The following is a 27,796-nucleotide window of genomic DNA, read 5'->3' as shown; positions in this document are numbered from 1 at the left end:
GTTTTAAAATAAATAGAACTTAATAGCTGTAAATCAAGAGGATTAAATATATTGCTTCCCTCATTGCAGCATCTGAATGATATAGACTTCTCTTTTATTTTGGGCTCAAACAGCTCTTTTCATAAAATATCAAAGGCATTGCCATAACCTAATAATTTTAGAAAACTATTAGAAATAATATTATGACAAAGTATAATAATCAACTTGGCCAATATAAAGGAATGCTGCACTATATTAGAAATATATTCACAGTTTAGTTCTGCTAGCTGCTGTGTTCCATGTGGTACAACATCAGCCTAGTTTGTACTGATCATTTGCTTTATATGAAAAGTGCAGGGATTACCCTCAAAATAATTTTCAGGTTTTTCTAAGTCAGTTCAAATATCTATATGACTGAAATGAACAATGACTTACATACTGAATTAAAGCAATCTTCAACCTACAGAGGCACAGAATACCCAGGTCTGCCTGGTGATGTGGGCTTCCTCTTTGCCATCTGCTTCTAAGCAGGAGGAACAGAGAACTGTTCTGCCAGAGGGAATTCCTTCCCAAAGGCTGATACTTGGCATTCACAGTTCCCATAACGATGCTTAACAGAGCAGCAGGAAGAGCTCTCAGCACTCGTGTCTCGAGGTGCAGCTCCTTTTCCACTGCACACATATTCTTCTGACCTTTCACCTCTAGCCCTGCAGGCAGCCCTGCTGTCTTGCTGTGATGCATCTTGCTCCCCCACATAAGACAGGCTTAAAAAGAAAAAAGTTATAGCTAGCAAAATTTGAGATTAAGGCTTTATGTAAAGCAAGCAAACAGACCATTGTGAGGTAAAAGTAAACCCCAAAATCCACCATAAATCACCGTTCTAATCTAACATTACAAGTATGCTTCATTCACATCCCTCACTCACATTTCTTTCCATGTGCTATTGCTCAAAGGCCATATGGACATGAATTCTGTCCCTTACCCGTGCTTTTTGAGGTTCCACAGGAATAACTTCTATCCCAACTATTTTGGGTAGATTTAAATGTCCTGGGAAGTTCTAGCTGCAGACACCTTGTGTATGTAAGGTATGTTCATATGCTTTGTTAATAGTCATATTGCCTAACGCAAACTGTTGGATCTTCAATCTTCCAGATTTCAATAGCTTCATGATAAATATTACATCAGACACTGGATACAAACAAAAGATGTTATGCATCTGATTTCTGGTATGTTAACGATTTCTCACAGAGATCTCACCTTCTACAGCAGATGCAAGTGTCACCTCAATAAAAAACTGATCTACTTGATAGATTTGAGATTAAATTCTTTCCCTCCCCTTCAACTTGCTTTAATATGTTCTCTTCTGCAAGTAAAATTTTAAAGCAATTTAAAACTGATTTTTTGTTATCTATCAATTTTATGTTGCCAAATAACAACTAATGTTTTCCAAATCCCCAATATGTCAAAGGAATAAGGGAAAAAATCTATTTGGTATTCAGATCAACTCTTCCACACCCAGTTTTATTTTACTGTAGTCAAAGCAAAACTTCCTTGAAAGGAATTGTTAAAAATTGCAAGATATAATTCTGGAACAATACAGGAACCACAATATTCAGAGGAAGGTACCTGAACATCCAGTCCTACCAAGAGTAAATACCACAAACTGTTCTCCTTCAGTTTCAGATGACCAATTTTCTGCCTCCAATCATAACAGAACTTGAGAACTGAAAAGGGAAATCATAATTTATCAAACTAAGAGGAACATAATTAGAAATAAATTAAATAAAAACAGAGAAAAAAATAGAAAAAAACGGCAGATGAACAAAGTCTAACCCTACAGAGGTGAGGAAAAGAAAGCAGTAATTTGACAGACTGAATAACTGGCATTCTGACACACTAAGGGGACCAGCTTTTCAACCATTTTTTAATGAAAGAAGAATTTCACACAAGTTTAAACAAAAATAATATGAAACATAAGAAATCTATTATAAACAGTGTTATCAGCTGTGGAGAGAATAATTTAAATGCTATTCAGTAATGCAGGTGAAGGTTGTCTGGTAGCTCATCTCTTTCCTGTTTGATTTCTCAGATAATTTCAGAGATCCAATGGTCTATCCTTGTCATACCATAGTCTTTAGCCCTTTTGTGAAATATTGAAGGAATTGCTGCTGTCCTGTCTCTATTTGACTCTTAAGGGTTATTGACTTTGGTTCTGTCTAAGGGTTCTTTCTTCTAAGACAAAACCCCTGAGATCTCTTGGTACTTTCTTGTCTGCTAGCAAGGGGCACTGCCAGTTTTGCATGCTCATGCATTGTGACTGCAGTGTTATTAATCTCCAGCTGTGTAGAGCTAGTTTTGCCCGCACAAACATTCAAGAGATAAGCTTTGTTCTAAACACAGCTATGGGATTTGTTATGTGAAAAGAACTTCTGTTTAGCTTTGAATATCTCATTTCTTCCGTTTCGAATTCTGGGGCATGCCTCATTTTCAAAAGGAGATTTTCATTATGTTTAAGAACATAATTAATTCTGAAGCTGTATACACTTCACTTAATTTGAAAGGTTCGGACTTCTCCATAAATCATGGAAAACAACTGGTTTCTCAGCTGTTACAAACGGGAACCAAAACTAAACCCTGCATTGACTACTATGATTTTACTCTAAATACCCTCAAAGGGTATCAAAACAAACCATTCATCTTAAAATGCACCAAAAATATTGATCAAACAGACCAGCAAAATACACCCATTTGCAAACTGACCAGCCAAAGAAATGCACAGAAAGAGCTCTACTTGCTAGGACAATGTGAAACATTTGTCATTCACACTAGAAGCAGAATCTGGTTAGAATTCAAGGATATATACTTAGTACTGATATCAGATCAATATCACTAGAGTCCAATGAAGATGAAAGCCTCTTACTGAGAATATAAATTACCTTTTAACATCAAGATCTCAAGTTATATTAAAACAGTGCTCTTATCTTCTCCTATCTTCAGACAATATGGCATTTCAAGAATAGTTCACATGAAACACAATGTAAGCAGGGAATCAGAGACTGAAACATCAATCCATTAGGCTTCCTATTTCTCAGGAAGTCTTAAGAGTGGAGAAGTTCAAACTTCAGGTAATATGTTGCAGATGAAGATATCACAATGTCATCCCCTTTAATTTCAATTTCTTTCCCTATTTTTCTTGAGGGGTTGTAACTTCTTTTCCCAGTGTAAAGCCTGAAATCCAAATCATTCTCTATGGCATTGAGGTTGGATTCATAGAACCATAGAATATCTGAAGTTGAAAGGATCGTCAAGTCCAACTCCCTGTTTCTCACAGGACTACCTACAACTAAATCATGTGGCATCATCCAGATGCTCCTTTAACTCTCTTGGGCTTAGGGCCATGACCGTTTCTGTGAGGAAGCCTGTGCCAGTGACTAACCACCTACTGGGTGAGGAACCTCCAATTTGAAGTTCCCTTGGTGCAGCTTTATTCCATTTCCTTGTTTCTTGTTGCTGGTCACTAGAGAGAGGAGATCAGCACCTTCCCCTTTGCTACCCCCGCAAGGAAGTTCTAGACTGCAATGGGGTCACCCCAGCATTCTCTTCTCCGAGCTGAGCAAACCAAGTGATTTTGTATGCTCCTCATAAGTCTTGCTTTTAGGACCTTTCACCATGTTGGTTGCCTGTGGACAGAGTCCAATAGGTCAATGTGCTTCTTTAGAGGCCCCCAAAACTGCACTCAGTACTCAAGGTGGGGCTGCAGTGTAGAGTGGGACAATAATCTCCCTCAACCAACCAACGATGCTGTGCCTGATGTACCCCAGGACACAGCTGGCTCTTTTGGCTACCAGAGCACTGCATATTCAATTTGCCACTGACCCAGCTCCCCAGAGCTCATTCTGCAGGGCTGCTCTCCAGACTTTTTCTCTGATTTGTACGTACAACCACACTGACCTGTCCCCAGTGGAGAATCCTGCACTTGCTCTTGTGGCTCAAATTGCAGAAGTTTGTGGAGAACTGTTGCCTGTGAGATGGACTCACAATGGAGAACTTCATAGAGAACCATTTCCCTTGGGAGGGATCCCACACTGGAGCAGGTGAAGGATTCCTCTCCCTGAGCAGTGGCAGAAACAACCCAGGATAAACTGCTCATACCCCTATTCCTTATCTCCATGCACTGCTGGAGGAAGGAGGTGGAGCTGGGAATGAGGGAGGGATGGGGGAGTGTGTTTTTAATATTTATTTTGCCTCTTATTATGCTGCTCTGATTTTGTTAGTAATAAGTTCAGTTAATATCCCCAGTCTGAGTCTGTTTTGCCCATGAGGGTATTTGGTGAGTGATCTCTCTCCCAGTCCTTAATCCATTAAATGTTCTTTATATTTTCTCTCTCCTGTCCAGATGTGGAGGGGATTGACAGAGCAGCTTTGGTGGCTACCGGGCATCTGGTACCAGGCATCAGGGTCAACCCCACTGCACTGCTCATGCTGTACATATTAGTATAAAGGCATTTCAAATGTGCTCAGGTTTACTCAGCAGACTGATGGGCCTGCAAACACACCATCCCACAAACATTGGCATGCTACCCCCAGGCTTTTCTCTAGTGGGCCTGGTTTTATCCCTTTCTCCCTTCAAATCTAGCTTAAAGCTCTTTTAATGACACCTATTAACTATTGGGCAAAGATCCTTTTTCCTCTTTCAAGAAAGGACTGTCGCTAAAGCATCAGCAAAGGAACATTACAGAAGTTCCATGAAAATCTGCCCACATTGCAGGTAGAAAAATGCAACCAAGACGCCTGAAACACAGTAAAGGACTGACACTGAATCATCTGGATCTCAGGCCAGTTCCAACCATAAGCAAGCTATTACTGTCTTTTGTTTACAGTAAAGTACCTAAGAGAAATTGGTGCAATTATTTTTGTAAAGACTACTGGGTCCACACTAAAAAAAGCCAGATAAACTCATTTCTACCAGATAATAGAAAACCATATTAGGTCTGGAGAAGCTAGGTTGTTGAAAAGCAGATCATAAGCTGAAAACTATCACCACATGTATAAATGCAGGAGGCAAGGCCTCCCTTTCTTGTACCAAATCTTTCTTCTGTGACAACTTTGTGAAATGTAGTAGTAGTTTCTCTGAACTGTTTTAATGAATGATTGTCAGGGAGCTGGAGGGAGCTCACCAGCAACAAAAGGTAGGTAATTCCCAGACACATTTGAAAGGCTAACCTAGTATTCAACCAGCCAAAACATCTACACTGAGCAAAGAAAAAATATTTTCCCATTAAATGATATTTTATGGTTTTTCGGTGTCTCATGAGATGTGGGAATAGATCCTTACAGAAACTTTTGCATCAAAAATCCCATTTTATTTTCTACCAGTGTGATTTTACATTTTTATTTTTCTTGCAGTCTGCATACATTAAGGCACATTAATAAAGGGAAGAAGCAAGGCAGCCTGTCAGATATTTCAAAACATACCATGGGAAATGATTGGTTTAGGATGAGTGAACAAAATCGGTTTGTTCAGCAAACTTAATTTTAGCTGAGAACCAAGAAATGTGTGTATAGCATGGACATATCATAATTTAACTGGGCTCAAAAATACACCATATAGCTGGGCTTTTGGGACAGCAGAAAATGTTTTGATGCTTCATGGCTCAACTCTGCCTTTTAACATGAATGAGGAAGCATTACAGTTATTCTGAGGGATGACATATTTTTATTTTGCACATTCTCTTAGACTTCTGAAATGCTGGGAACAAAAACATCCATAGTTAAGGATTCAGGGTAGGAAGAGAGTCTCCACAAGCACAGTAGCTAAGGTGAGATTGAAAGAATGCAATAAAACAAGATTATGTACTTTTAAAAATTCAACTATTAGCTCTCCCTGTGAAAGAACATTTTACTCTGCTAAATTGTTATAGGGCTTATAAACTGGTATTTTCAGGGTTTTAATTTCTAGAAGGAATTTCTTGGGAAGTTACTGTAAATTTGTGATTTGTATTCTCTGACAGGTCCACAGAAAAACAAGAAAACCCCTGTAAGATACCGCATCCAAATTCTCTCTCACACAAGGATGTGAATTGAAACTCAGCACAGTTTTAGAAGCTCAGGAAAGATATTCAGAGGATGTTGTACACTGTACGAAGAGTCAGATAACAGCAAAGGTTTGTGCTCCCCTTCCCTACCAGTTTGCTGACATGCATTCCAGCATATCCATGGAGTCTGAAAAGCTGACTTGCATGACAATATCCTAACATGAATTACCTTTTCAGTAGGTTTACCGTCTCAGGAGGTGATGTTTCTCCTCGTTTCCCAAACTACCCCTGGACCTTCTCATCCTACTAGCCCATTGGAGACTGTTCCACAGAGCTGCCTGGACCCCCCCACAGCATCCACCCTGTGGAAGAAACACAGATTGAGAAACTGTGATGCAGCAATTAAATCTTCTCTAGACATAAATTGATGACATTGAGAGAGAATAACTCAGGTAGACTATACCAGGATCTAGAGCTGTCACACACAATCTGAGAAGGGAGGAGAGTTGTAAGATTACCGTGCCCCCTCAATATATGGCAGAACTGCTCAAGGCACAGTTATTTCAAGAAGACTTTTAAGGAACAAGTATAAGCAGAGATTTCAAAGGCAGCAATTAGTCAATAATGTGATCACCTAATCTTGCAGATGACAACCTTGCCTTGCCTGTTAGAAATGTCTGTATTTTTGCATACTAGGCAGTAATAGGAAGGGGGTGGTTACTTCTTTATTTCTGTAATGAGTAGCTTCATCATACACCATAGAGGACAAGGTAGTGGAAATTAGGCCTTTTCCTGTCATTTGTGACAGTGAAACCTGTCTGTGTACACCTCTTGAGGGCAAGGCATTCCTTCTAGCATTGGAAACTTTCTTCGTCTAGAGTGCACATCGTAGTAAAAATTAAAATTGGAAAAAAGTTTAAAAATCAATTCATTTGATAAATAGTTTAAAGTTATAGCCTCTATATACTGCATGAAATTTCTGTATCAGGAATAAGTAAAGATTATAAATAATAACCATGCATAAGATTTCATAACTTCAAAACTATGTTTTTTGTTTATGACAAAAGACAATTGAGTAAATCATGACTTCAGATAACTCATAAGTCACTGATTTTGCTTTTCAAAGACCTGGTGGCTTTCTATTCCTTTGGCCTTGGCTGCCTAGCAACCTCCACAGAGCTTTCTTAGTCTATACTAATTCTTGAGAGTTTTCATTTATATATTTATTTATGAGAATGTCTATAAGGAGGAAACAGAAACAAAGAGCTGTTTGTTCCTTCCTTCTAACAGTGAATTCCAAGCATGTCATCTCAGTGTCTCAGTGAAGGACACAGTCCTCAGTTCTTCAAAGAGGTACCTGCCTCCTTGATTTTGCTTGGGAACTAAGCAAATTTCAGTTTCTGTTAGACAAAAGCTTAGTCTCTGTAGGAAGCTACTGATGTAATAGGCACTGGTATTTCTTTCCCTCCCGGTTGGTTTGATTCATTGCTAAGTTTTTTCCACCCTGGATTCCTAGATGCTTATGTAAGGTTACTGTGCTCATGCAGCCTGCAGCTCTTATTTAACATGCAGACAGTTTGTGCTACTGCTCTGGGTCACCAACAGTTCCAGCATCAACCAAGCTCTAGAGGGAAAGGGAGATTATAGCTGATCTGCTGTGCCTGTGACTCAAAGCAGGACAATCTGGAAGGCTTGGATGGGACTGCTTGTTATAATAAGTAGTTTGAAGCAAGATATGGACTGTCTTTCCCTGAGCCAGCCATCAGCTTTGCATGGAAAAGACTATTTCCTCAGGGGTTTTTCTGTTGCTCTTTTTTTTGGTTTTTTCCTTCATTATAAGTGCAAATGGGGATGTCATAGAAAATATCTCTTTGCTACATTAAGAAAATACTTATTCTCTTGCAAATTCTATTCAACCAGCACTTTGCAAATACTTTATGCCCTTGCCAACACAGCAATCTCCTCCAATTGAAAAGAAGGGAAAAAAAAAAAAAAAAAAAAAAAAAAAGAGAGGGAGGAAGGGATAGTCAAATATATGCCCCGAAGAGCTTAACAGGCTCTCTCAAATGATGTGGTAAAGAAATGCCAGGTATTCATAGTCTGGAGCCACATAGTGGAGATGTAAGGGTTTATGTCTCACTGCTTCCAACCCTGAGCTCAGATGGAAGAGCTTGCATTTACTTCTGGATCAAACTGAAGCCTGAAACACAACAAATCAATATGTCTTAAGATATCTCAATATACCTTAATCACTTGATTTCATTTTTTTCTGATTAAGTTGACCTTTAGCTATGTTTTGTCCTTAAAAGACATGAAGGGGTGTCTGTGACAGAACAAAAATCTGAAACCAGATCTTCTAATTTCCACTCAATTTCTTACCAACAGAGCTATGTAAATAAAGGTTAGGTAGTTGTAAGCTTGTAGGATTATGGAAGCATTTTTAAATCTTGGTGTTTCCATATACTTATACATCAGTAAAAATTTACTCCCAATTCAATATTAGGGAACTAATATTTTTTTAAAAAATCTCAATATTGTAACAGGCAATAAAAATATTGGTATATTGGTTGGATGGTATATCGGTGTCCAAAGAAATAAAATAAGAGCAACAACATGAATGATAGGAATGATTCAAAAATAACCTGCTGGTTAAAAGAGTGACATTTTGTAGAGCAACTTATAAACAATGAAAATACCAATAGAAACTAAAATGAGCAAAATTATTCAATAAACAGGAGGAAGAAAGTTACTGGAAGGAAACAGAGATCTAAGATTTCTTTTTTCTATTCATAGGCTAACAATAAACAATTTTTTTTAGTTCCTTTCCCTCTGTCATTCCACACAGTAATGTAAATTTGTAGTCAGCAGAAAATATCTCAATTTGTACTCCTCTGAGTTATTGTAATACAAATAAATTCCAAATATAATCCAAAACTAAGTAGTTGCTTATTGAAAATGAATTTCCATACGTATGTTCATTTTTCACAGAGCATGATTATTATAGCAAAACTTGAGCATGTGGTGTTTCCTCCCCTTACAAAGAATGATCACAATTACATATGTTTTGAAATGTTAAGTCAAACTCTGAAAATAAACCTACTGAAGAGTAACAGAACCACAGATTTATGTCTGTTTTCTCACTTATTTTTCTGAGAAGTCTGTTTCTAATAAGTTCAACTGTATGTAAATAGATAATAGAGAAAAAGACTTCTTCATGCATTTTTATTAAAAAATATATATAATAGGATTTTCTACAGAATGAATAAAATTGAACCGTGGCAAAGCAGCTAGAAAAGGAAATTCAACCAGAGAAAATTAACTTTCTCAATGTATATGGAAAAGTAAGTTGCATGCAGTCCCATCCAAAATTTCAGAGACTACAATTAGGTACTAAATCTACTACCTTTACACTGGAAAAGCTCACCTGCCATGCTCCCAAAAGAAGTGTATACCAACAAGAGAGATAATCCTCCCTCCCTTCCTTCCATCCTTCCTTCCTAAAGAGAGAGATGTAAAATGCCTTTGGTTTCTGGATAGGGACTACAGAAAAATGAAATGCTAGGGAGGGTTTGGAAAAAGGTAATTACAAAGGAAATGAAGCTTTAGTGGGGAAAAGAGAACAAGAAAGTCATTGTCAATATGAAAGTATAATCTTTGCTTGAATACCTAACTCACCAAGGAGAATTGCAAGAAACCTTTTGAAAACAATCAATAGCATTATTCCAACACTCAGCTCCTCATTTCAAATGCACTGATTTTATTTCAGACTTAGGCCAGTAACTGATTAAAATTTGATCTAAAATATTTAAATATTTTCTAACAATTCCTTATGGCAATAAGTAAGAAAAACTCATTGAAGTTATAACCGGACTTTAGTAATTGTTCTCAAAGCAACCATATTTTTATAGATTGTAAAGGGATGAAAAAAGCTGCAGTAAAAGGAAGATTTCTTAAAGAAAGATTAAACATAGTAACATATGCTACCATGATGACAGTAAAGAACATAAATAAGCAGAAGAGAAAACACAGTTACCCAGTTCCTGCTATTTTTAATAAATATCACTAACAGGGTAACATTCAACTGCCAAAAGAAAGGAGGTTGTTATACTCTGTTGCTACGTCTGGCCCTGAGTTGCCATTCCAGAAGAGCACAAGTTTCTTGTACATTCAAGGCCTTATCTGCCTGCTCCTGAAGTCTTGGATACCCTAGGATGTGTGAAATAGCATTAGATTCTGTTATTTATGAATCTGAATCACTTGCAAGCTGTTCGTAGAAATGTGTGTGAGCTCTGGGTACTTACATGTTAAATAACAAAAGTAAAAGCAATAAAACAGAAAATCATAGTGTGCTATGCCCACATAAGACTTTCACCTGAGGGTACAAAGAAAAAATACTAGAAAGTTCCTTAGAAAAAGGTGTCTGTATACAAATTCTATACCAGTAGTAAATATGAAGAATTTAGAGCTAAATCTCACCTCTGAGTGCTGACTCACTGTGCAATAAAACAAGTGACTGGTGTTTCCTTGATGGTTTGAAAAGGTGTTCTTTCTAGCTTTCATTCACTTCAGGTTTTGACATATTCTGCTATTTCAGATCTCTATTTTATTTAACATGCTTAAAAGAATAGAACCTTTGTTAGACTTCAGAATTGGCCAAACCTCCAAAAACCCTGATTATTTATGGCCAAGGTCATAACTATGTGTTTTCCTGATCTTTTATCTTAGTTAGACCCTGGGTAAGAATAATTCTCCTGCATAAAACCTGTACTTTCTATATATACTGCACTTCTCCTTTTTCTTCTTTCAAGAATGCCAGATGGAAAAAAACCAAAGAATATTTGTATGCCTGGTATGCTAATATTTTTATATTTCTGCATTTGAGTTAAGCAGATGAGAATTAGGTAATTCTGCATGGCTATCTGTTCAAAACCACTTCAAATAAGGCATACTTTCTAAATTCTAAAATAATTTTCTCTCTGATCTGCTGCAGCAAAGATATTCACTCATACACTATTGATTGGAAATGTTTTTGTGCATCTAATCAATAAACGAGTTAATATGTGTTAAACCAATCTTCTAGACTATTTGTCTTGCTCAGCCTAACTAATACAAAGCTGTGAGTGATTCATTTCAGAGCAGCAGTACAGTGTGAAAACCAGACTGGTGTCTTTTTAATGTGAGTGTCTGTGTGTGCTTATAAACACAAAATGTCATTCAAAATATTTTTCCCTGACAATATTTCCCCCATTTTAAGATCAGTTCTATTGACTCGTAATAATGTTCTCCAGATACTCATCTGACAAAAGGCTGTTTAATTTATTTTTACTGTGAAAGATTTGACCTGGTTTGTTCATCTATAAATACACATTTTTGTGCTGTAGACACAAATATGCATTTGTTTTAGCTTTCATCACTGTTGTTTTTGTATAACACAGTGAGATATTCACAAACAGAAAGAAAAGAGATTGAAGAGCATTTGATAGTGTTTTCTAGCATTTTAAATTCAGCAAAAAAAAAAAAAAAAAAAAAAAAAAAAAAAAAGTGCCCACTTCATCAAGTGCTAAATTCAGTATGGCTGAAATGAAACAGGGAGTGGGCCAGAGAGAGAAAATCTTCATCTTAGGTGGAAAAACAACTCATGTTGTTGACAAAGCAATAGGATGAATGCTACTGAGTTCTATTGAACTGATAAATTTTAAACTTATATTCACCTTCCCTACTAGCATATCTGATGTAGCTCCAGCTTAGCAATTATTATAAGGAATTTTTCTATACCAGAATGTAATATCATCAAAAGAGTCTGTGAGGATCTTTATCTCTACAAAAAAAGAAAGTGACAGTCTTAACAGATCTAGAGCCACAGAAAAATTCAGAAAGCAATTTTGAGTTCCAGAGTCCTATTTTAATCACAGTAAGACACAAATCATTATTTTTGAAAAGCAGCTAAACCCATTTGTTTTTGTTTTCAAAATGAAAACTAAAATTTTCTGTTGTTATTATTTATGTGAATTATTCCTATTTTCTATTCCTCTGCTGGCGTATATGTGCTTATATCAAAATTTTACAAACCTTTCACCTACTTTATACCGTTTTGTAGAGTTTTCAATCACTAATTAGAAGTGAATTTATGCAAATCAGCTTCAGAAACAAAGCATGGAAGACAAATGTGTGGTACTAAATTACCCTTAAGATCTGCTGTGATCCAAACAATTTTATGATTCTGTTACATTAAAGGAATTACAGGATGCTCCTAATCACTAGTTCACGTGGATACTTCCTAGTCACAGTCCATTTCCCACATCAGAGAGTTTCCAAATACAGAAAATTTCAATTTTATTAATAACGCAAAAGATCCACCACCTTATTTAATCTATTTTCTGCCCTTTGTTCCCTCAAGGTTTTGTAAAAGAAAGTGACATCATTTGCTGGTATTGCACATGGGAAAAAAACTTATTCCCTGAGTTATCAAAAAGAAAGATTTTGAAAGGTGCCTGCTTTGTAGCTGAATAATTTATTTTAGAAGATTTGAAGAATATTATTTGTCTTATACTAATGAAGAACATGATTTATTTTATAGTATATGTGCAAAATTACGTAACATTGTTACTCTTGAGGTGAACGTAAGGTGGAGACTGATAAGCAGGGACTGAAGCACAGCTAACATTATTCCCTGCAACATACTGAGTAGAAATAGCTCAGTCTTCATTGCTGGCAGGTGGTATGCACTGTTACCTGCAAAAGAACAGGGAAAAATCTCCAAATTGTTATTGAAAACTGAAAAAAAAAAAAACAACAATTGGTGTAGAGCCATTAGAGATTAAAATATTTTGAGTGCTACTGCAACAGTGTAGTCTACTAGCACAAAGGAAAGCAGTTAAAAATATCAGTTGCTTTCTTATCTGCAAATTGTTCATAAATTAGTGATGTATTTCTCTGCTAATAATTATATTTTTAAAAATTTTCCAAAATTAAATATGGCTAAAAGCAAATAAAACCTATAAATTAACAGATTGATTATGTGTCATTGGTCATATAGTACAATGCTGCTGGTTCAGATGGGATGATCCAACTTTAACAACCAGAAACAAGGTTGAAAAATATTTGAACATTTCAGGAAAAGAAATTGAGGCTTTAAATATGAAAAGGACATAAAATCATTTTTTCTCCTTTAAAAAGAAGATGTTTTGGAAATTACGTTCAATTTAAAACAAGTTCTCTTCCCTCTGAAGAGTGAAATGGGAATAGTCACCACATCTCTACCAGGAACATTTGCTTCCTGTTACACTGATTACCAAGATGTGAAAAATACTATCAGTTCCAGCTCAGTACTCCAGTTTTCCAAAACTGTCAAAACCGTATTCATGCAAAAGAAGTATCCACATGAGCATAATGAAACAATCTGATAGAAAATGGCACAAACAACCACGGGCAGTGGTGCCCAGTTTATGAACCCTCATTAAGATACACGAACTAAGCTTGTACATTTTTCCCTCCAAAACATGCAGTGCCCATTTTCACATTGCAAATTTGGAACCAAATAAAGTTAGCATCCAGTAGGGCTTATTAAGTCTCAGAGCAGACTTAGACTTTGCAAGCAGGTTACCTGGTTAAACATTTTAGAAATATTTGCAAGCAGAATTTTATCATATCAAGTTTTAATTTTTATGGTCTGGGAATTACAGAGGTACCTGCATTATCTATACATTAATACCACCTTTTTATTGCAAATAAAGAATGGTGAAATTTGCAGAAATATCCTTTTTACCTTTTTTTTTTTTTAATTGTACGCTTAAATTCAGTCTACTTTTTTAGATACAGTGCAATGCTTGTGTAATAATCCATAAAATTTTGTTTAACATAATTAAAAGTTTGGAGTACCCACACACCCTAGGAAAAAAAGAAGATTGGTTATTTAAAAGACCAGCAGTGCAAACTTTCTTCTATTGAATGTAATCTAGTAAGTAAAGTAATTGAAAGGGACAAGGGATACTGAGTTCAATTCCTATTCAAGTTTGAACTGAAGCTCTTCTAGAAAAGAAGTTTATTTCATAGCACTAAGGTTGGAAAAGACCTCTATGATCAGTAAGCCTAACCATCAATGAGCACCACCACAATGTTCACCATAGAACTGTGGCCTCAGCTGCCAAAACCAGATGTCTTTTGAACACTTCCAGGGATGTTGATTTAACCATTTCCCTGGGCAGCCTGATCCAATGCTTGACAACCCCTTTTGTGAAGAATGTTTTTCCTAATATCCAGTCTAAACCTCCCCTGGAACAACTTGAGGCCATTTCCTCTCTTCCTGCCACTTGTTATCTGAGAGAAGAGACAAACTCCCACCTCACTGCAACATCTTTTCAGGTTGTTCTATAAGTGATAAGGTAGACTTCATGCCCCTGAAGCAGAATCATGCTTGCTAGCCATGTAAAATTTCTGGGGACAGAAGGAAAAGAGGGAGCACACAAGGTGACCATCTGGACATGGGAAGATAGCACTGGGTTCTGATTCCTTTATTTGGGATTATGACTATAGTAACAAGACCATATAAAATGTGCCTTCAAGATCAGTAATCCAAAACTGATCTGGAGATCAATTGTAGTCTTTGTAATCTACCTTTGACATTGCTCACCAGAGTATTACAAAGACCTTAATCTATGGATATTAGATACAATATACTGATTAGCATATTGAAATACATCATGGAAAACAAAAAGCACACTCAAAACATGGAAACATTTTGAACAGAGTCCAAGAGATTTCAGCTCAATTAAGTCTACAGTAGACAAAACCCCTGCATGTATTCTTGGTTGCCTAGTCATACTTCAAGAAAGATGAAGAGAACACCTCGCTGAGAAGTACCATATGTTCAGCCTCCAAAAAAAAAGACTGTTACAAGTTTTATCTAAATTATTATAGGCTATAAACTTTATTACTTTTTGAATTTCTGTCTTGAACATTCATAACGTTTTGTATGAAAGGCCATTTTTATCCAAGATAAGGGAAAGCAAAAAAGGAAGGAAAAAAAAATCACACCTTGTGTGACTAGAGTTGTCCAGGGCTGGACTGTACAGGAACTTGTGAGGCAATTTCTCCACAGGAAAGGGAATTGTGCTGCACCGCTGCTTAACTTGTCAAGCAGCAGCACACATTGATTAGGGGACCAAGTTTTGGACATGTGGTATAAAATAAAATCTGGACCATGGTTTATGCTTGTATTCAGTAATTAAGGAAATGCACAACAATTATACTGAACTCCTGAGTGGAGAAGAAAGAAAAAAAGTAAAATAACACATCCAGAAACAAATCGTTATGGACCTTTGCAAACATTTCAAACCACAACTTCAAATGACAATCTACACTGTAAAAATTTCAACAGGTATCAATGTATTAAAGATGAAATCTCATTTTTGCTAAAAAAAAAAAAAAAGAAATAATACCAAAAGAAAAGACCTATAAATTTGAAATTTGATAGCAAATTCCCATGATTTTTCCCCTTTCCTCAAATACTCTTCAGAAATAAAATTTAGTCTTTGGCTGGAATCCAGTATAATCAGTCTTTCAACTCGAGAAGCAGATACTGTACCCAAGCGACTAAAAATCCCTATGAAAACTCACAAACCCAGCAAATTATGCTGCTATCAGACTTCATAAATTGGAGTTCAGAGATCATCATATTTGCGACACATCTTTGTCTAAGATGGTGGGTTTAGTGGTTTAGAGAAATATTAAATTCTCTCATAAAGAATTTCAGACCTCCTCTTTACAGATCATCCTCCATATTTTCCCTGATTTCCCCTAGCCTGTGGCCAAAATCTCATCGCAGATGAGTACAGGACCCAAGCTCCTGACACGGCCACATAGAGAGAGTGATTCCAACATATCCATCTATTTTCTTGTCAAGGGTTACATGTTATTATCTCCAAAGTCTGTGTTTTCTTCAATTCGAATTGTGCAATACAGTCGTGAGGTGAAAACTCATATTTTGTTGACTTGTTAATTAAGAAAGTAGATGGAATACTTGAAACACGTATTACTAAACTTTTTTGTTGTTGTTGGTCCTGTCAAGAAGTTTAACACAATTTGTGAAAGCTTGGAAATGCTAGCTGTTGCATTTTTACTCATATTTATTCATTAGAAAAATCAAAATTAAGCAAAGAAAATTGGCATATAGTTCTGAAAGGCAGTTCTAGAATGAGATGGAAACTTGCAATCCCCTTGATTTTTATGCTTAAAGAATAATCAGTGCACAGAAAGAATACCTAATTTACAAATATTCATTCAATTCTTTGCTTATCAGCTAAGGTAGTCAGGAGAAATGTCATTATACAAAACTGATGTTTGCTTCAGTAGCAGAGGGAATGAGAACAGAACACTTTATAAACACCTCCAAGGAATTGATAAGGGATGACTGCAGTTATCGGCATCAGAGGCATACACAAGGAGCTTCTCACCCATTGCTAATGCCACAAGCTACCCAATCACTCCATCCATAATGACACCCACAGGAAAAAATCTGGGACCATACTCCGCATATTTCCAAAACATCCAGCACTGAGCATTTCTTCCTCCCAAATAGATATTGTAAAAGAGTTTCTAAGGAACTATTGAATGAATTTATATACTCATAATTCAGTTGATTCTTGACTGCTGACTTCTTCCAATGGCTTAGAGTTTCTAATACCTAGAAAATTTATTTTACTTCAGGTGAAAGAGTTCTCCCATCTGTGTAAAAGAAGGATGCAAATTCTACATTGTATCTTACTAAGTTCCAGATGCTCACAGACAGCATCACAGTGACAAACAAAACCTTCCTGAGTAATCACAAATATGCCAATAAAGTACAGCATATACAGCATACCTGGACTGTTACCTTGACTGACTTTCTATGTGTGAATTACTTCTTCAGAAGTTAAATAATTTTTGAGCTAGCCCACGGGTTTATTGCTTTTCTGAATCACACATACAGCTAGCTAATGGTTCTGATTCCCATCCTAAGAAATATGCATAGCACAGGAAGATTTTGCTGTACTGCAGGCATGGCAGGGCTATTTAAGCAAATGAAAATGTCTCCTTAAGAGCAGGTTTCTTTCTGTGCTTGTTGGCATCACAGAGAAACAGAGCTAATGCTACGCTCCTATGAGTGCTTTATGCATTCTGACAAACCAAATGAGGTTTGTCAGGAGAGGCTCTAGGCAGCATGGAACTGCTACAATTTTACATCTCATTGATTACCACAATGGGAATTGAAAATGGTTCTCTGCTTTTGACATGATATTAAAAATACTGTTGCAGATCTCAGAAAAATATGCAGGTCCTTCAATGAAGGGAAAACTTCGTACAGCATTGTTTCCTCTTGAATTTGAGTCAGGCCCATCTGACCTTTACAAAGGCTAATAATAAAGCAATAAGGTGACATGCAGTAAAGCATGTCATTCTATGAGTTGCTCTGCAAGAGGATGCATGAAACAAAAAGGCAGTTCGATACCCTGAGGCTTTGGGGATCTGCTTGTTTTGTGGTGTGTACATCCTGTATACTGCTGGCATTACAGAGTATGTGGGAACCCGCATGTCACAACAAACAATATTAAAAGAACAAGGCCTAAAAACAACTGTAAGAAAATTAAGATTTATTATTACTGTCACTCTGCCTTTGTCATTGGCTGGTTTGATGTTTTGGAGAGGTTTTCTATGAATTTTTTAGAAGAATGATTATTGCTTTTATACAAAAAATCTGAAATCTCTCCTGTTCCCATGTTTTCAGTGATTTATTTTTGCTGGATCCAGTAGTCTCCATCCACAGAATGTTACCATTTTATGAGGGACACTCTCACATTCTAAGCACAGCAAAACAACCCCAAAAGCATGGAGAATAATCTACAGTGACAGCAGTAGAAGTTTGTTCTACTCAGAGATTGCAAATGACATATGTAGTACCATGTGCTAAGCAAGCTGTGATAGACACTAACCCTTTGAGGTGCCTAGCAACCCTCTGCAGCATTCAGGAGGAAGAGAAGATTTTCAGCACTCAACAGAATTAAATTCTTAATAAACCTGTTTACTCAGAATCCTAGCAGCCCTCAATGGTCTCTAAAATCAGACAGAGGAAAGCATACTTAGCTCAAGACCAAATCATTAGTGACTGCAATCACAGCACAAAACCAATTTAATTTAAAAAGGAAATCTCTGTATTTAAAAATAATGGCAGGCTTATAGAACTTCCAGTGGACTGGTCAATAAACTGGGAATCATAAAAAATCAGAGCTCTGAATTTCATCACATCTTTCTGATATTTATACTATATAATATCTATATACAAATACCTATACCAATACTTTACATTTACATACAATTCAGATACATTTTCAGCACACACACCATATAATCAACAACTAGTATAACAGGCAACCTAATCAATGGAGTTTGGAATGATACAAAATTGAAAACAAGTTTCATTAAATTAATGACATCGGTGGTATTCCCACTTGAAATAGCCAATCACGGGAAGTTTGATGCAGAAATTAAACACAAGCATTTCCAATGACTCACATTAGGATACACTGGGATCCATGTATCAGCTAAAACCAAGTCTGTATGATAAAGAAACATGCCATTCAATAAAAAAAAGAAGCAAAAACTCAAATGGCACTCAAATACTTCCAAGTAGTCAATAAGAACTAAGCTATTTGTGAGGACAACTGGTAGTTTGATAAATAGCAGAACAGGAATAGAAAATCCCTCTCACAGACCAAAAGTATCTTTTGAGAATTCACAAATATCTTGTCCTTGCTGGACAATAATGTGATAATAATAAAGGCAATAGTCTGCCTAGAAAATCCAGTAACTCATCTCAGTAATCATCTTAAGGACATAAAAGACTAAGAATAAATTTGTGTAAAAATATTGTATTGGATTTCTTATTCCTTTGATATAAAGAAAGATAAAGGCAAATGTAATAAAGCCACAGAAATTATATAGTGATGGGACAAGCCTCCTGATTCCACTTGAAAAAACTGATTTTTCCAGTACAGAAATCATCTGCTACCCAAACCCAGAGAGCATTTAATTTTTCTCTAATAAGAAACTCTTTCACACAAAATTTTGTGATGTGTACAATTGCATCTGTGACAGCTGTTCTCATCTACTGGTAATTGGTCTGCTGGAAAGGCATTAATATGAACTTTAATACTAATGGAATCATTATCACCCTTGAGTTTTTTAATACATACATATATAACCTATCACCTACTATTTCATATGGTGATGGTGCTTCATAGAACAACACCTATTGCATACTTTTTGGTGTAAAAGAATACTCTTTTATGAGTTTTTTTTGTACATGCCATATACCTACATAAACTAAACCTTATAATACAAACAGCAACTTATTCTGAGACACAGAATATTAGAAAGAAGTAAAGAAATACTTTATAAGTATCAATTAATTATATCCATTTCTAACACAAATAAAGAGTTTTAGATTACCTATTCTTCAGTATAACTGGCTTCAGCTGCTCCAGAAGGTCATCAGCTGCTACAAAATGCCTGACCTGATGATAGCAGTCACTGAGAGTTCCGTAAAGGAAACAGTGAAACGGTAATTTCATTAGTATAGTTCTTACACAGAGTAGAGTATTGGAATTCCATAGAATCACAGAATGGCTGAGGTTGAAAGGGACCTCTGTAAATCATCTGATACAAAACCCATTCTCCAGATGCATTTGCCTCTGGCCCTGCACTAGTGCAAGGGGTTGTTCCTCCTCAGGTACAGAACTTTGCATCTCTCTGTGTTGAATTTCATGAGGTTCCTGTCAGCCCATTTCCCCAGCCTTTCAAGATCCCTCTGGATGGCAGCACAACACTCTGAATATGTATGCATAACACATTCTTGGGTCACTTGTTTAATACACTGCTAATTTTGTGACTTCACCTATTTTTTTCTTTATTTCTTCCTGCGAAATACAAAAACATTAATGCTTTCCCCATCTTCTTTTGCCATTTAGTGAATCAATAATATATGCATTATGTGTCTTTTTAGCAGAGACTGAATTATTTTCTTAATTTCTGGGAAGTATCTATCACATTACAAATGCTGCTACAAGGAAAAAAAAAAAAACCACTGCAGATTGGGTCTATTAGCCTCATCACAAATACTCTTCATCTGAATGCATTAAATCATATTAAAATGTGATATAATAAATGAAACATCTCCAATCTTATCTTGGATCTCTACTGAAAGTCTAGGGGGTCTAAAGGGCTGAATTATAACCAAAGGGATTTTTCGTTGTTGTTTTAGATGCTTGGGATTTTTTGTGAAAAAGAAAAGAAATAAACTAAGGCACTAAAGTTCTGATTTTGGGTACCCAGTGATGGAAACCTCATGGCCTGAACTTCAGGGTTACTGAAGTCCCAGTGAATTCAAAGTTAGGCATCATCAGTGTTCTGTAAATTCAGACTTTGCAGGTATTTAAACTTGGTTACTTGCATACCAACACATCCAACACAAAAAATTAAATAATGTATGGCACTCCACTCCTTTGAAAAAGGATTATGTAATTTTAACCACCTTCTAAGAAGTAGAATGAATGTAATCAGTGAAAATCAATAAACCATTTCATAAATGGAATTCTACAGATTTTTTTAGGTTTTATTACACTATTATTCACATTATTTTGTTTTTAAATTAATAAAAATTATAGGAGGTATGAAGCTTTGAATAACTTTGAAACTTTAAACTACTATGCATTGTTAATACAGATATACTGAATCTCATTTATGCTGGATTAGTGGCAGTCTCAGTGTAAAAAAATCTCTAGAAGAATGTTTCAAAGCTAATTGACAAAAATAAAAATTTTCTCTCAAATTTGCCTTCAGGGCAGAGGGAAACCAAAAACTTGTCCTTTGCCCCACTTCTTTTCCATTGACAAGGAATGATGGCCTCTGAGGAGGAGATAATGCCTGTCACCACAGCCTTGGTCATGTATATGGCCAATACTGGAAGGAATTTTGCATTCAAAGCATTATTGGATGACAAAGACTTTTTAGCAGTATATTTTACATTATCTTAGTCCATCCTTCATATACCTTACACAAGTCTGATGCAATCATGGGTGCCCAGCCACCCTAAGTCTAAGCAATCTTGTAACCAAAATAATAACGACAAGCAGGATATTGAGAGATGAAAGAGCAACCAGAAAAGCTCATTTTAGAAGGACAGATTAGTCCAACATGACTAGATTAAAAAATAAAAACAAAAAAACCAAACCAAAAACCCAACATAATTTTATGAATATCTGAAGGTTACAGATCTTGAGGAAAAAAAATTAGCATGATAAAGCAAGAATGAAATGCCAATAAAACAACAATAACATGAAATGAAGGTAATAAGCTGAATAGCAGCAAAACACTTCATGAGACTGAAATCTATCCAACAGAGACATAATTCTGTAAGGCAGGAATATTTGGAAATAGAGTAGACAAAGCATGAGACAGTATGAAACAATTGTGTGCTGATGACACAGAAGGCTAAATCATCTATATTTGCCTTTTTGTCTTTGAGATTACTTCTTCTAGTCAATCATTTTGGAGTACCACTACATTTCAACACCTCTTTCTTTCATTTTCTTTCTCCCTTCCTCTTCCTTTTGAAAGCACTATCAAAATAGATGTGACCTCATTTCCCTTCTTTTTCCTCTGGCTTTACAGGAACAATCTGTATAATCACTATGTTTATCCAAATGTTTTCACATTTGGTTCTTTATATCTGAAAACCTATTTTAAACAACATCTGGACACAGTGTTCAACAGTCCTCTCTTAAAATGTAGTTTTCTATAGTCACATGATTTTTATAAGGTCACCTATCACGAAAGTCAGTGACCTTATGAAAAAGTAGATGAATGAGTGAGGAAAGATTTGGGCTGGATAAAATGTTAAGTATCATGACTGTTTACCACAAGCATACATCCGTATACAAAGTTCATTCACAAAGAATAGACTAAGGCTCTTCCAAGGAGAGCAAAAAGCCTAGAAGCCTGCAAACATTTTAGAGAAAAGATTTAATGTTAATACAAGTCTAGAAAGTAGCATTCAAAAGTTCTTGATGACAGAAGAAAATAAATGCTTCTCTCTCCTTGTTAAAAAAAAAAAATCAAAGCAGTTTTTGCTTTACTGGGAAACTATTTGAATACAAGATTATCTGTACATGTTTGCTCTATATCCGCTAAAGGGGATGTGTAATGAATTTCTATGATGTTTTTAGTAATATTCAATCTTTTTCCAATAATTTTTTTCAAACATTTTTAAGTGTCAATGAAAAAAGGAGGAAAACTACAAAGATAGTTGCTAGTATCCTAGTAGCTTATTTTCTGTCAAGAGCTGCTAATATTTAAATTATTTTAAAGAAGTTATGACTCTCATGAAATGCTTATCACTTTTTCAATACAAAAATTATCTATTTTGAGTCTCTTGTAACAAGTGTCTGAAATATAAGATTTTTGTATCTCAATCCACAATATTTTCACTATTACACTCAATGTTAAGAAATGGAAATTTCACGTCACTCAATCAAATGCCAAAGTTTTTGGTCCCAATAAAATAAATTTTTAAAAAATTATTTGGTTTTATTAACTTGACTTTGACTTGTAGTCTGCAATTGAGGGATTATGAAAAATCTTCTACTGCCTTTTGTTGGGGTAGGTGCAATAGAAGAATCTTCATATGTAGAATTGTTTAAGAGACTAGATGGTATTTAGTGTGTAAGAGCAGGTTCTTTTAAAGGAAGTGAATAGTTCTCCACTTGTTTCTTCTCATATGATTAAAAGTGAGGCACAATTTAAACTACCTTTTTTTTTTTTAATTCTCAGCAGCTTTTATCATCCTTCTCACTTCAACTCCAGGAAAAATAACATTTTTTTGCTGATAGTCTGAAAGTATGATTTAAACTCATACACTTCACACCCTTTATTAAATTAGTCACAAACGCTGGTGGAATTGAGCAATTGGAAGAATGGACTGAAGATACACAAGAATGGAATAAGAGGGGTTCTGCATTTCTGGGACTGTGTGGGAAAGAAGATGTGATAGAAAAATTCACTAAATAAGACATTAAAAAGTAAACTAATAAGTAATAAATAAGTAAATAAATAATGAAGTAAAAATAAAGACTAAAGTAAATAATAAGTAAAAACAAAGTAAATCATAAATAACCTGTGGCCCACTGATACTTTGTATATCATAGGAACCTGCAGAATGCAGGAACTATAGACAGAAGAGCATACAAAAAGTACTTGGAATAAAATCTAACTTTGTATCTCTGAAAAACTATATGTACTGAGTTAAGTTTGGAAAAAAAAATCCCAAAGAATACTATGGAAGTATTGCTGGTTCATACTAAACACCAATCTAGTTTGAATTCCAAGGAGATCTTAGAGTTTTTGTTCTCTTATTTATTATACAGGAAAAGGAAACTTTGAAATTAAAAGTCATCTCAAGTAGAAATCCCCCCCACCCAAAAACACCCCAAAAAACCAGACCAAACCAACCAACAAAAAAAAAAAAAAAACCAAAAAAAAAAAAAAAAACAAACAAAAAACCAAAAACACAAACCAAACAAAAAAAACCCAAACAACCCTAACCAAATCACAATATTTGTATTCATTTCTGATGAACAGGAAGAAATGTTAAGGGCAGTCTATTGAAGTCAAGTAGAACCTGGTGGGTTTCTTGCCTTGGTAACCCTTACCGCCTCTTGGGATAGGCATTGTGAGATAAGTGAACGATCACCTTGGAAGAACAAATGGTTTAGCCTAACTTGACTGAAAGGCTCCATCATTTTTAAAGTACAGTTAAATAAGAAATTATTACCTCCAACCAGGATCATTTTAGGGCAATTATAAGGAGCATAATACACATTGGTATGGTATGTCTATTATGTATATATAAGGAGGAATTTTTCTCAACATTCCATATCTTATCAAAGGAAAAGGTTTTTTTGTTATCTTTACAGAACACCGAGAACAGCTAAAAAAGCTGTTTTACAATAAGTCCCAACTTGACAGATTTTTGAGTTTTATTTTTTTTGATCAGGTTATTCTCAACATGTTTTAGAAACCAGGAGCCAGTCCTCTGAGAAAAAGTATGAGTGGCAAAACTGTTATGATTCAAATCTAGCCTTGCTCCAATGGAGATATGGAGCCAAATAACTACAGCAACACTTGGATCCTTTAGCTGCCACATCCTGGGCCTAGGCCCTCAGTTCTGGCTGAAAATGGAAGGGTATCCACAATATTTACCTTTGATGCTATACTTATAGAATGATCAGTCATAACAAAATACTGTATATTTACTATACACCTGAAAACCAGAGAAACTATGTGAGTCTATCAAGGAAAGAAGAGAAAATAATGTGTTATTAAAGACAGTTATTCTTCTCCTTTAATGAAAAAGGGAAGCCAACTCCAATTTCTTGAATCTAGAAAGAAGCAATCTAAGCACAGAACCATATTTTTAAACGCCATTGCATAGTTCATCTCCTAAAAGAAAAGGGATTTTGAAAAAACTTAAGGCCTGAGTCAAGAGAAATATCTGAAAGTCCAAGGAGTGCAAATGTCTGCCACCAGCTAGGCTCGGTACAGGCATACTGACTGTTCAGGGAGAAACTCTGAGGGAGGGAGCTGGAAGGTCCCACTGCATGCCAGGCTGAGCACAAGCATTTCCACTCAGTACTTTGGGAGGGTAAATGGTCATGATGATTGCTAATAGTGCTTTCCATACAAAATTTTAATGATTTTATTTAATTGTAAAAGAAGCAACACTTGCATAGAGATATTCGCAAATATTTTCTCTTAAATGCACCATAAAATTAATTAGCAACTTAAAATAAGCAAGAATTAAGTAGAAGTTTAACAATTTTATGTAGTTTGAAGGGTTTAGGCACTCAAGTTTGAAAAAAAAGTCCATAAATCTTAGAAAAAAAGTAGAAAAAATAAACTTTTTGTTATCTAAATTTCCAACTTACAGAAAAAGTCATAGGGGAAAACACCAACAATGGTTTGATTTTTTTACATAATGGATATACTTTTATAGGTGTCATAAATTCAATTTTATATGTGTTATAATCCAATATTATGCACAATAATTAAATTTTTTAAATTAATAACCACAATTTTGAAAGAACAGAATGCTTAGTTCTAAACCCATTTTCATTTGTTTCCCAAGGGTCTAAAAGGTGCTGAACAACTCCAGCATCTAATGACTTTGTAATCCTATTTTGCACTTGGCTTATTATAGCACCTTGCATTTCTTTTCAATGGCTCAGTCCTGCACACTAGAGAGATCTAGTCCTGATCCAGCAAAGCATCCTGATTCCTGCAGGTTATACCCAGATCACAGACTGCAAAAACTTCTTTTTCAGCAAGGATGATAGAAGAAGTAGAAGGGAGAGCCTTAACACTGCATTGCCAACACAGGAGAAAGCTGAAAAAGGCTTATGTAAAGAAGGTAATAAAATGAACAGATTGCAATAAATTATTTTCTTTATGGATCAAGGCATTGTCTGATTTTGGACTGTACCTAAACTACAATTCCCTTCCTGAGATTCTTCTTGGATATTCCTTTCCTTACTGAAGGAGCTGAAGAATGGTTCAGTCTAGGTTTTCATTTACTCTCATCTGTATTGTCATCTCATGCAAAATAAAATAACTTGAATTTTCAAGCTGGGTTTTTCAGATAGGTGTGAGTCTTTTGCTTATGAACTAATTATACCTTTTAATACACTTTGTTTTCATATTCGAGTTACCATTATTTCAAGTGTTAGCGGGTTTTGTTACTCCAATTGGTATTAATTAATATGTTTCTAACCAAATAATAGTCTATAATATTTACATGCAACAGCTGCTAAATTTTGCTGCACTTACACTGTCCTATACAAAAGCAAGTATAAAATTATTGCCTTTTAGGAAAAGGGCTCCATTTAATGTTAATACCTCTGGGTTACTGTATCTTGATCACTCTGGTATTCCTTAAGTCCATTTTACCTGTACAACAACACAGAACAGTGGTAGAATCATGGGAAAAAAATATAGGAAATGACAACTTCTTTTAAGAATTAGCACTGTATTAAATGCCTTTGGATGAAGGAGGGATGAAAGGGGGAAATTATTCTTATAATGATTGGGGCACTCTATTACTCTATTTGGACTTAGATAGGATCCAATGCATCAATACAAACAATAAGAATAATTACTCAATGACTTTTAATTTAATTTTCTTGGCCAACTCTGGAACACTGCAAAAGGAACCCAGCTGTTCCTTGATTGCACATTTGATATTAGATGGTGTTATATTTTCCTCAGTGCAACACAGAGTTACTAACTAACACAGCAAGTCGGTTACTATGTATGTTCTCTGGAATACTCCGATCTTAGCAAATTGAAAAGAGATTTTATAAAAGAATCAGGTAAGGAGGAAAGATAAAGCAGACCATGGAAATTTTATACATGCCACTCTTACATACATTCAGCAAGACTGGACTTAGAGTACCTGTGTTGTGTATACATAGAGATTGGATCTAGCAATAAATGCAATTGCACAGTTAAGCTAAACTACATTTATCAGTTTTATTTAATAAGTGTTTGTACAGCCTGTACCATCAGACTGTGATCATTCATCTTCCAGTATATTCAAGAACACTGACATAATCTAACAACATAAGCTTTGAAAAGATAAACGTAAAACCAAGCTACATTAATTATTTTTTATTTGAAAGACAGGTCTGATTAAATATATGATTTATTTTATATTAGAAGTCAACAGTTTTTAATGGTATCATAGGAGCTGAAATCCATAAGAACTGCAGCTTTTGAGATTCTTTGACACAAACTATGTATGTAAAGTGTTCAGATATAGGTTTAGTTGTCTTGCCTCAAGAACTGGAGTTTGAGGGCTTCAGTTTATACCCTCTGCTACCACAGATAATGGTGGTAGCTAATTCCCATGCCTTCTGGAATAGTGGTGATAAAGAAACTAGAAACACAAAGTCCGTAAAATTTAAACTGAGGATTCTTTGTCCCAAGGCATTAATGTTGTCTGTGCTTGTTGTTTTAAGAGAATTCACCCCAGACCACCACTTCTTGCTTTTTAGTCATGGTGCATAACAACTATCTCTCATTGACTCAAATCTCATTCACATTTATTCAAAAAGAATGAAACTAACTAGGAATACCTATGTACACTGTTTGGGTAAGTCTACTGGTAGCTTGAGACAAAATACAATGATATTTAAAATTAATTTACATTATAAAAACCAGCATTTTTAAAAAATTTCAACACTTTTAAAATATTGCAGATTAGTATTTTAAAAATATTTCTGCTTTTGCACCTACTGCCTGAAGAATGATAAATGCTCAGTTTAATTTATTTTCCATCTGGTAACAGGCATTTACTTCCTTCTAAAGAAGACTGATGTGCTGATCCCATTTCAATGCAAGAAAGTATCACCAAATAAGGGCAGAATTTTCCATTTGCTTCTATTGGATTTAGGCAATACTTGTTCTGAAGAATGTTCTAGTTTTTCACCCATATTTAGAAAACGTATTGTGTACCATGGTGAGATAGTCTGATTCTTGCCAGATTTGAACAAAAAGGCAACACAACGTTAGATAATTTTAGTCATAATGATACCATTCAGTGGAATCACAGTTATGCAATGCTATGTTTTCACAGCATTGTGGAGTTGTGTTAGGATACTAATTTCTTGGCATTGTAGCCCAATTATTTTCATTTATGA

The 27,796-nt window shown here is 35.4% G+C and overlaps 1 protein-coding gene across 7 annotated transcripts in view; it reads right to left on the bottom strand.

Moving 5' to 3' along the window:
- The window catches only part of LRRC4C (leucine rich repeat containing 4C), a 486,647-nt gene that overhangs the window by 46,817 nt on the left and 412,034 nt on the right, over positions 1–27,796 (bottom strand). For 4 of the 7 annotated variants that reach the window (XM_068193738.1, XM_068193735.1, XM_068193736.1 and 1 more), the window contains one exon: positions 6,244–6,376. The exons of the other annotated variants lie outside the window; for them this stretch is intronic. The gene's annotated coding sequence lies outside the window, so the exon portion shown is untranslated. The remainder of the gene's footprint in view (positions 1–6,243; positions 6,377–27,796) is intronic. 7 annotated transcript variants of the gene reach the window in all.

The sequence above is a fragment of the Anomalospiza imberbis genome, chromosome 6, assembly GCF_031753505.1.
Source record: "Anomalospiza imberbis isolate Cuckoo-Finch-1a 21T00152 chromosome 6, ASM3175350v1, whole genome shotgun sequence".
Taxonomy (NCBI): Eukaryota; Metazoa; Chordata; class Aves; order Passeriformes; family Viduidae; genus Anomalospiza; species Anomalospiza imberbis.
Note: the sequence above shows the minus strand (reverse complement) of the source record. Positions and strands in the feature narration are given on the sequence as shown.